This window comes from Cnephaeus nilssonii (genome assembly GCF_951640355.1).
Source record: "Cnephaeus nilssonii genome assembly, chromosome: 17".
Lineage (NCBI taxonomy): Eukaryota > Metazoa > Chordata > Mammalia > Chiroptera > Vespertilionidae > Cnephaeus > Cnephaeus nilssonii.
The window spans coordinates 32752470-32763118 of NC_137088.1; the positions used below are offsets into that span (position 1 = coordinate 32752470).

General features: G+C 45.6%; 1 long non-coding RNA gene across 1 annotated transcript; it reads left to right on the forward strand.

Moving 5' to 3' along the window:
• The first annotated feature begins 324 nt into the window (after window positions 1–324).
• LOC307113661 lies at window positions 325–4680 on the forward strand. The gene is made up of 3 exons (XR_013814881.1): window positions 325–1213; window positions 3704–3952; window positions 4464–4680. It is a non-coding gene; the product is annotated as an uncharacterized lncRNA (long non-coding RNA).
• Window positions 4681–10649: the final 5969 nt, after the last annotated feature.

A 10649-nucleotide genomic window follows, 5' to 3' on the forward strand; every position in this document is an offset into this window, starting at 1 on the left:
TTGGCCCATGTCCTGCTCTCCTCCTTTCTCCTTGTCTCTCCGTATGGCTGCAGTTAGGAACCCACTGCCCCCAAGAACAGAGTATGTGTACCACTAGGGGCGCCCGGGATAATCTCAGGGGGACACATCAAACATTTTATCGTTTAATAGGTTATGCATTAATTTTACTTTTTATTACCAAAAAAAAATTGTAATGAGAATCACAATTTGTAAGGAGGCCGTGAGAACCCATTGGTTCTTGAGCTCTTCCTGCAGAAGAATGTTGACTGTCCCCTAGAGGCTGGAGAAAAACAGCACCCAGATGGAGGGAATCTGAATGGCACCCTGGAGCATAAAAGCAGTGGCTTCAGTATTGGAAAAGCGCATCTTTGGGCTCCTAATAGAATGCTCTCTCCCTACACCATACTTGTGTTAAATACATCTATCTCGTCCTAAGCACTTTCTGTTTTTACATTAACAGAATTCTATAAGTTAATGGAAATAGCTGCTTTCTAGGGGACAGCACAGAGGGCTGTGAATTCCTGGATTCTACCCTGATTTCTGGTTCCACTTTCATTTAAGTCTTTTAACACATTTCTAACTATGTTTTTCTTTTTATTCCCCCCTCCAGGACATTACTGACATATTGATGAGTTTTTAGTTAAGAATTTAAAAGGAAGTAATTCTCTAGAGCCTGGTTTCAAAGAAAGTTTCATTGAAATTACATGCCAATGCCCCACATCATAAGCTACGTCCTATAGAAGATGGCACAGCCCACATGGGGTGGCGATCTTTTTCGTAAACTCCTCTTTTCTCATTGCAGACTCAATGCAACGGAGACATCTAGTGTCCAGTTCTAAGAAAAACAAATATCCATGGATTCTAGGTTTAAATAATTCACCAAATCTGTTTTATGGTACTTGAAAGTAAAACTTGAATTTTCCCCCATCCCCATCTTGGAAACCCAAGGTGTTTCCCAGGTGAAAAATATGTTCATATTTCAGAAGCTCAAGAAATGTTTCCCACATCTAGTGTTCTTATTATAACAGTGTTGCCATTCACGTGGATAAAATATACCCCCTCAGTCCCACCTCATTCTCCTCCAACTTTTTTAAGCACTTGTCCCAGATAGAACACGTCTCTTTTTAGTGTCATTTGAGTCCAGGTCACACCTTGTTTCTGGATTTCCAGCCACTAAGAATTCCCTCAAGAAGCATGTACAGATAAACTTAAGGTATGCAAAGTATTTTCTAAATACATAAACTACATATTATATAAATTTAAATTTTTTATAATATATGTTATATAAAATACATATGCACAAGTAATACATATTCACTTCTATCACATAATAAGTAATATTTTCATGTAAATTTGTAAAGTGAATTATATCTTAAAACTGACACCAATATCAAAATCAACAAAAGAAAAAAAATAGATAAATTGGACATCATCAAAGTTAAAAACTTTTGTGTTCCCAAGGGCATCATCAAGAAAATGAAAAGACAGCCCTCAGAATGGTAGAAAGTATTTGAAAATCATATTTTTGGTAACAGTCTTTCATCTAGACTAAATAAAGTACAATTACAACTCAATAATAAAAAGACAAACATAACAATCCAATTTAAGAATGGGCAAAGGATCCAAACAGACATTTTCCAAAGGAAATGTTAGGTCCCCTCAGGCATTTCAGTTGCCTCACAGAATAAAGTTATAAATTTAAAAAACAAAATCATAGTAAATTCATCAAAAAGTAATAAGTATACTAAATGAAACTTATAGTACTAAATCAAATTCACTTAAACACTCAAACTCTTCACAGACTTAACATTATCAAAATACTTTCTAATTAAAGTCTTCATTTTTCCAATAACAAATAAAAACACAGACTTTAATGATGATTATAAAACATAGAGTGAACCCTGTTTTTTAACAGCATTGGTCAGTTTACTTTACTGGTCCCAACCTTTTTCCTCTCTCTTCCCAAAACTGCAAAGGCTGTGTGTCATCCAAGCCAGGTGCAGAGGTGTGAGCTCAGATCCATGGTCTGTGAACCCGGGACCCAGGATGCATGGCGCTGATGCCAACCTGGGGCCTGTTAATGTGCCGTGTCTCATTTTATTTTTTTTATTTTTTGTAAAGCTAAATTTGTGATAATTTTTTAAATTTCTTTATTGATTAAGGTATTACATATGTGTCCTTATTCCCCCATTACCCCCCACCTCCCATTCATGCCCCCACCCCCCTGTTGTCTGTGTCCATTGATTAGGCTTATATGCATGCATATTAGTCCTTTGGTTGATCTCTCCCCCTTAACCCCCCAGTCCCCTACCTTCCCTGAGGTTTGACGTTCTGATTGATGTTTCTCTGTCTCTGGATCTATTTTTGTTCATCAGTTTATGTTGTTCATTATATTCCACAAATGAGTGAGATCATGTGATGTTTATCTTTCTCTGCCTGGCTTATTTGCTGTGTCTCATTTTAGAGTGTGGGACTCTCTAAGCCCACGGGTCCCCATTCCGAATTTCAGCCTTAACACTCTTCTGTAGCATTTAATGTTCTGATTCGAACTAAAGAGATTCTGAATCCTATGTGTGCTCCACTGGCTTAGTCCCCCCGCCTGGTTTACACTGAAGGGCTTTTTCCCTTCTTTACACCTGCCTGAAATGTCGTGTGCAGGTATTCTGAAACTCCTTGATGATGCCCCTTTAAACATTTAAAACGCCTTGCCAATATAAGGAAATATACACTTACAAATTTCGCTGCCATTATTGTTTGGTCAATATTTATTAGCTCCTTCATATCAGTTCTCAATCAACACTTGTTGAATCGGATGTAAAAGAGTGAGTCACAATGTTAATGGTTGTATTTTGGGAAATAGTTCATCTGGGAGAGAAAGCAAACATGGATGGTAACAAACGTGCCAAAGGGAACAGTGATGAGAAAGACTTAGATCTTGGAAGTTAGTGAATGGTTACTGTGGTGAAAAATACGTGGTGCTGGCACATAACTGACAGGCTGCTTAAGGCAGGCGTCCTCAAACTACGGCCCGCCCGCGGGCCACATGCGGGTGTTTTTGCCGTTTTGTTTTTTTACTTCAAAATAAGATATGTGCAGTGTGCATAAGAATTTGTTCATAGTTTTTTTTAAACTATAGTCCGGCCCTCCAACAGTCTGAGGGACAGTGAACTGGCCCCCTGTTTAAAAAGTTTGAGGACCCCTGGCTTAAGGGAACAGAAATGCAAGTCGTGAAACTGATATTGACATGAAAGATTGTGTCATTTATAATCAAGGAAAGAACACAAATCAGTGAAAAAGCAAATGGTCTGTTAAACAAATGATGTTGAGATTATTGCCTATTGGGGGGAAATATGTGAAGTTTGGTTCACACAATTCACTAAAGTAAATTTCAAATAAATTAAAAAGTAAAATAAAAAACGAAGTGCACATATATCTGATCTCTGGAAAGAAGAGATAGTCTGACCATAAAAATGATGACAGAAATTACCACAAAGAAAAAGACTGAGTATGCATTTATAAAAATTGACAATTTCTATATGATGAAAATATGACAAACAAGGCTACAGAGAGAGAGAGAGAGAGAGAGAGAGAGAGAGAGAGAGAGAATGTCAGCATATCACATATATATATACACAAATAGTTCATATCCATTGTGGGTAAATATTTCCTACATTCTCCCCCCTTTCACCACCCCAACTAAAAGGATCATAAAAAGCGTCTACTGCTGATATGGAGGCAGGAACCAGGAAAGGAAAGATAAAACATCAAATGCCAAAACCGTAAGATTTTAAAAAAAGAGTTTGGAAATCTGTCCAGAAGTGGAGACAAGCAAGCCAATAACCCCACTTACAGCACCGGCAGGATAAAACCACAGGCAGGAGACAATGGGAGCGCCACATCATTGGAGTCGATAAGCTTTTCTGCTGACACGGACACATAGGCCAAGGTGTGCGTAAGTATTTGACATAAAATGTTTAGAACATACCTGTCCTTGTAAAGCACAGTTAGTAACATCGTTGGCCAGGATTCTAGTACCATTATTTTTATGAGTTTCCAGCATAATAACAGATGTTTACAATAAATGGCTGAGGAGCGGCCTGTTTTTCTTTTCAATAATCTTGTATCAATGAAAGTCTTGCCACCCTGTCACTATAGAATGTATTTCTATCACAAATATCGGTGTCTCCAAGTGACACCTGCATGGCACACAGGTAATTCTATCGATTGTTCTCTTCCCTGACTACTTTTGCTACCATTTAATATAGAAGATTCCTTTATCTGAAATGTAGAGAACAGAATTAAACAAAGCAGCTGTTTCCTAGAGAAAGAGTAAGAAAACAGCCCGTTTAGCTGAGGACACGAAGCCAAGTTAAAAAATGTGCAAAGCCTCTAAATGCCAGAGAAGGACCGTGTGTATTTGCAGAGATTGTGCGAAAAGCTGCGTTTTCCCTTTTATCCCACAGGTGGCACTCCACCAGCACCCTGCCTGTGAACGCCAGCCAGCCGGGGAAAGAGAGCCAGGAACCACCAAGACCACTTCCTGTAGCAGCAATCATGGGACCCATTTTTTGTCTGTGTGTGACTGTGGCCTTGATAGCCTCACTCTCTCACAAACCATAGCAACACAGGACCACACACAGGAAGGCACTTCGTAAAGTGTATTTGGTGACGCTGATTCAAACCATGCTTCCTAGAGGTAAATTCATTTATTCATTCACTCATTTACTTTGTCAGTCAGTATGTTGGGGTTATCTATCATATGTCAGGCCCGTGCTTGGTACTAGGGATTTAATAGTTAAAAAAATACATGGGCCCTAACCCGACTGGCTCAGTGGATAGAGCATCGGCCTGAGGACTGAAGGGTCCCGGGTTCGATTCCAGTCAAGGGCATGTACCTTGGTTGCGGGCACATCCCCAGTAAGGGGTGTGCAGGAGGCAGCTGATGGATGTTTCCCTCTAATTGATGTTTCTAACTCCCTATCTCTCTCCCTTCCTCTCTGTAAAAAATCAATGAAATATATATTTTTTTAAAATTAAAAGAAATACATGGACCCTGTTTTTATGGTCCTTATGGTTTAGTGGAGGGAAGAGAGATTACTGAAATGCTCACATTAATGAAATAATCATGGACTGTGGTAATTCAAAGGAAAAGTAGAAGCCATATACCAATACAGACATCAGAATTCAGGTAGAAAGCCTATATAAATATGGACTAAATTCTGTACAGAATGAAATTGGAATTGTCTAAAATCTACCCTGTACATATCTATTATGTTATTAGGAGTATCTGTAGTACTATTTAAAATCACCTCCCAATCCTAGTGCACTGCTGGTGGGAATGCAGACTGGTGCAGCCACTGTGAAAAACAGTATGGAGTTTCCTCAAAAAATTAAAAATGGAACTTTTGTTTGACCCAGTGATCCCATTTCTGGGAATATATCCTAAGAATCCTGAAACACCAGTCTGAAAGAATATATGCACCCCTATGTTCATAACAGCATTACTTACAACTAGAGGCCTGGTGCACAAAATTCTGGCACGAGTAGGGTCCCTAGGCCTGGTTGGCGATCAGGGCCTATCAGGGCCTTTCAGCTGCTGGCTGGGCCTTCCTTCATTCCACGCCGCACCCTGGTGGTCAGCGCATGTCATAGCAAGCTATCGAACTCCCAGTCTCCTGGTCGAACTTCTGAGGGGACACTTTGCATATTAGCCTTTTATATATATATTAGAGGCCTGGTGCATGAAAATTCATGCACTGGAGGGGGCGTCCCTCAGCCCAGCCTGCCCCCTCTCACAGTCTGGGAGCCCTCAGGGGCGGGAAGCGACCCGGCGATCAGGGGAAGGCGACGCCCCATCACTCCTCTGCTGCTGCCACTGCCAGCAGTGCAAGCTTCGGCCAGCCCTGGTTACCTGAGCCTCGGGCAGCCCTGGGCAGTTGGGCAGCTGCCATCCGAGGCTTCCTGCACCTCAGGCCAGCCAGGGGGGGCTGGGGGGCTGAGGGGCCTGGGGGACTCTGGAGGGAGGCGCAGGGAGCCGCCTTGGCAGGGCTGAGGGGACTGGGCGCCGCCATCTTGTAACTGTGGGCACTGCCATCTTTGAGGGCGGGCAGTCAGCATATTCCCTCCTTATTGGCTGTGAGCGCCACCATCTTTGAGGGCAGGGCAGTCAATTAACATATTCCCTCCTTATTGGCTGTGGGCACTACCATATTTGAGGGCAGGGCAGTCAATTAGCATATTCCCTCCTTATTGGCTGTGGGCACCACCATCTTTGCGATGGTGTGAGGGTCAATTAACATATTCCATCTTTATTTGATAGGATTAGAGGCCCGGTGCATGAAAATTCATGCACTGGAGGGGGTGTCCCTCAGCCCAGCCTGCCCTCTATCACAGTCTGGGAGCCCTCAGGGGCGGGAGGTGACCCGGTGATCAGGGGAAGGCAATGCCCCATCACACCTCTGCTGCTTCCAATGCCGGCAGCACAAGCCTTGGCCGGCCCTGGTTACCTGAGCCTCAGGCGGCCCTGGGCAGCTGGGCAGCTGCCATCCAAGGCTTCCTGCACCTCAGGCCAGCCCTGGGCGGCTGGGCAGCTGCTGTCCGAGGCTTGTCTGCGCCTCGGGCCAGCCCTGGGTGGCTGGGGGGCTGAGGGGACTGGAGGACTCTGGAGGCAGACGCAGGGAGCCGCCCTGGTGGGGCTGAGGGGACTGGGCACCTCCATCTTGTGGCTGTGGGTGCTGTCATCTTTGAGGGCGGGCATCAATTAGCATATTCCCTCCTTATTGGCTGTGGGTGTTGCCATCTTTGCGATGGCATGAGGGTCAATTAACATATTCTCTCTTTATTAGATAGGAATAGAGGCCCGGTGCATGAAAATTCATGCACTGGAGGGGGCGTCCCTCAGCCTGGCCTGCCCCCTCTCACAGTCTGGGAGCCCTCAGGAGCGGGAGACGACCCAGCAATCAGGAGAAGGCGACGTCCCCATCACCCCATCACACTGCTGCCACATCCGAGGCTTGCCTGTACCTCAGGCCGGCCCTGGGCAGCTGGGGAGCTGAGGAGACTGGGGGACTCCAGAGGCAGGCACGCGAAGCAGCCAGACTCGCCTGGGGGTGGGCCCGGCTGTGCCGTGCGCCTGCCGCCCCAGTGGGGCTGAGGGGACTGGGTGCCGCCATCTTGTGGCTGTGGGTGCCGCCATCTTTGAGGGCAGGGCAGTCAGTTAGCATATTCCCTCCTTATTGGTTGTGGGCACCGCCATCTTTGTGAGGGCATCACAGTCAATTAGCATATTCCCTCTTTATTAGATAGGACTAGTGGCCCAGTGCACAGATTCATTCACATTGAAAGCAAATTAATTAGAAGAAATATTTTAATATCACAGCAAGCTAACCCCTGGCCAATTCTGCGAGGAATTGGGCTCCCTCCTCTCTGGTTCCAGGGCGCGGGTGAACCAGATTCAGGGTTGACAGGGCCCCAGCAGCAAGCTAACCCACAGCCAGCAACCTAACCTACCAGTCAGAGCATCTGCCCCTGGTGGTCAGTGCGCATCATAGCTACTGGTCGAACAGTCAAACGGTCGCTTTGGCTTTTATGTATATAGATAGACTAGAGGCCCAATGCATGTAATTCGTACACGGGTAGGGTCCCTAGGCCTGGCCAGCGATTAGCCGGGGCCTTCCTTCGTTCCACGCTGCCCCCTGGTGGTCAGCACACGTCATAGTGAGCGGTTGAACTCCTGGTCAGTCGAACTCCCAAGGGGAAAATTTGCATATTAGCCTTTCACTATATAGGACAGTCAAGATCTGGAAACAGCCCAAGGGCCCATCAGTAGATGAGTGGATAAAAAAGACGTGGTACCTATACACAATGGAATACTAAGTGACTGTAAAAAAGAAGGAACTCTTATCCTTTGAGACAGCATGGATGGACCTGGAAATTATTATGCTAAGTGAAACAAGCCAGTCAGAGAAAGACATACATCACCTGATCTCATTTATATGTGGAATCTAATGAACAAAAGAACCTGACGAACAAAATAGGACCAGAGTCATGGAAGCATGGAACAGACTGATAGATCTCAGAAGTGAGGGGGGCGGGGGGCACAGGAAGAGATTAAAAAGAGCATTTGCATATATGCATAGCCATGGGCACAGACAATAGTGTGGTAAAGGTGGAGGGAGGTAAGGGGGAGAAATGGGGGACACCTGTAACAGTGCCAACAATAAAAAATAAAATAAATTCAACTCCCAACCCCACCATGATAACCTATAGGCACAATAACCAACAGATACAGGAAAAGTGTCCCATTCATTTCTCACCAAACCTTACCCTTCAGCCAAAGTCTAGCATGGGTTCCAACTCTTCCTTCCTAAATGGCTTTCCTCCTCTAGCCTCTTGCCCTCAAAATGCAGTAACTCCACTGGAGGCTGCAATAATCTACAACCTAAATTTCCCAGGCATGGTTTCCTTCATGTCAGTTCCTTCTCATGGACCAGTCAGATCCTCTGACTCTGTCAGAGCTGACATTTTAGTTTCTCACCCGATTACTCAAGGATCTCTGAGACATGCTCTAAGTTCCTTTTAGTCCCGCCTCCCGTTGGCCCCTGCACAAATCCTGGAGGGAAAGAAGTATAGCTACACCCCTGGAAAAGATATGCCTCCCTCCCTTCCCTGCCTCTCTCCTATGCCTTTGATCCATGCTATTCAGGCATCTGAAATGGCCTTCTGTCTTATCAGTAAATGATGTCTTCCTTAAAATAAAACCACCAACTTTTTAGGTGTTGAAAGTCCTTTCTTTATTAAAAAATAATAACAAACCTTGATGGTAAAAATAGTGGTTTCTTTTAAAGATACTTGCTTGACAATGCCAGTCCTCCCACTGACGACATTTCATTACACCCATCTTTGAAATGGTTCGGTCGGGGAAGCACACTCCTACAGCGAAGTCTCCCTTCGCAGGCCCAGGGCCCAACTGCACTGGGGAGAAATGAGCCCACACCTGGGAAGTCCTTACTAGTCCCGAGGCCCCTGTGAGTCAAGGGACCTGGAGGATGGGAAGGAGCCCTTTCGCCTAGTTGCTGAGATTTGTCCTCAGAGTTCTGGTTTCCTGTCTGCAGACCTACCTCTTCTTCTGGCCATTCACTGGACAGATGCGGTCTACCCACAGGGCTGTGGTCCCGCCCTGCAGGCCTCTATGGAACATCCACCCTAAAACATGACATGTGGGAGGGAAAATGATCCATTTATATAATGGTGATAACAGTTTTGAAATACATATGCTGCTTTCCTTTATACAGGGGTGGACAAAAGCAAGTTAATAAATATAATAATTAATAATACAAGAATAAACTCTGTTTCCTGTATTCACAACTGTAAACCTACTTTTGCTCACCCCCATATTTCCTTATACTGACCTCTCCTTCCCCTTGCCCCGCTTTCCAGAGCTTTCCATTTGCCTTGAGGAGGTTTGGGATTGTTACAGAAGGAATACAAACAAAAGGAGAAAGAGGGAGAAAAAGTTAAGTATCAGCTTCCAAATAGGATTTTAGGATTTTTCAGCCAACTTATCTTAAAGGCTAGGCTCTGTAAGAGAGAGAAAAGATGTTCTAGATTTCTTTCTTTCTCTTGTTGGCATATCAAAAACTAACTTGATCACCGTTTCACACAGGGAAGTCCTGGAGTAGGCAGGAAAAGAAAGAGGAACATCCACCCTGTCCGTCCTGGTGGAATACACAGGAAAAAGGGAGAGAGGGGTGGGGGGGGAGCGTCAGAGGTGACTCTAATCTCCCGTCTCCAGATTCCGCCCACGGTGGGAGGTGTGCTGAGCCGGCGGAGGAAAGACCAGGGCTTCTGCAGACTTCCCCGGGCCTCTGGGAGGGGCTCCTCAGGCAGGTTGGCTGGCATCACCCTGGGAGTGGCTGTATCTAGGTTTAACTCAACAGCACAGCGTGATTCTGCAGGGGGGGAGAGGGAGAGGGAATATCATTTCCTAGGCTGCCCCCAGGACCAGTAGGGAACAAATTGCACCAAGAAGTTCTCACCTGCTCCTGATTAGAGGCCAGGGAAGTAGCAGATTTGACAGCCAACAGGCCTTCAGGCATCAGCGATCATGAGGAAAAGGTGAGTCAGCAGAGGGAAAGGTGAGTCAGCAACAATGGTGGACATTCTGGGCAAGAGTCAGATGGGGGTTGTGGGGGCTGCAGCGGCAGTCAGAGCAGAGGCTGAGTCATGAAGAAGCACTAGCAGGCCCTTCCAGCCCAGGAGGAACCACAAGTAGGTAGAGGCCCAGCAGCGGGCACTCACAGAACTCCGGGGGATGAGTTGGATACCACCCGGGAGTGTCCAGGCCACCCACCACAGCAGCAAGCAGCAAAGATGCAGAAGGTGCTAAGGACCTGAGAATCCCATCTTCTCTCAGTGCTTAGGGAGTGCATGAGCCACAACGCCACCCAAAACCCAGACACCATCTCGCAAAGACAGAGAGGGAGGATACAGATATCTAGACACTAAGCATGTTTTACATAAAGAGATGGGCCAGCCCTAACTGGTTTGGCTTGGTGGATAGAGCGTCGGCCCGCAGACTGAAAGGTCCTGGGTTCGATTCCAGTCAAGGGCATGTACCTTGCTTGAGGGCTCGATCCCCAGTAGGGGGC